We start from the raw sequence: 468 nt of genomic DNA, 5'->3' as shown, positions 1-468 counted from the left end.
AGAGGGATGAGGGAGGGCCCGCAGGGTGCGGGGCTCCCCCCGCGGCGGGGGCTGCAGCAGCCCTCCCGGCCAGGCAGCCAGGGCAGCTCCACGCCTGCTGCACGCTGCCGAGGTGGCTCGTGGTAGCCCCGAGGAGCTGATCAAAGCTCGCCAGAAGGCAGGCTGAAGCCTCACGGGGGTTCCTGACATTTATTCTGATTTAAGAGTCCTTTCATCAGCAGAGAAACAGCAGGGGTGAAACCGAGTCTGAGCCTGCGGGCTCTTCAGCCCCTCCAGGCTGTTTGTAGCTACAGGGGGCTCCCGCCGCTTGCTGGGCTCTGGAAGAGCTGAGCTACGCTGGGGCCAGGCTCGCCGCTGGGGTCGGATGCTGGGTGTGCTTCTGCCCACAGGAGCGGGGTGGGTGGCCCTGGCCTCTCCAGAGCCCGTGGTGAGGACGCTCTCACACGCTGGCTCGGCAGAGCAGTGCAC

This window comes from Egretta garzetta, unplaced genomic scaffold, assembly GCF_000687185.1.
Source record: "Egretta garzetta isolate BGI_Z169 unplaced genomic scaffold, ASM68718v1 scaffold202, whole genome shotgun sequence".
Lineage (NCBI taxonomy): Eukaryota > Metazoa > Chordata > Aves > Pelecaniformes > Ardeidae > Egretta > Egretta garzetta.
Note: the sequence above shows the minus strand (reverse complement) of the source record.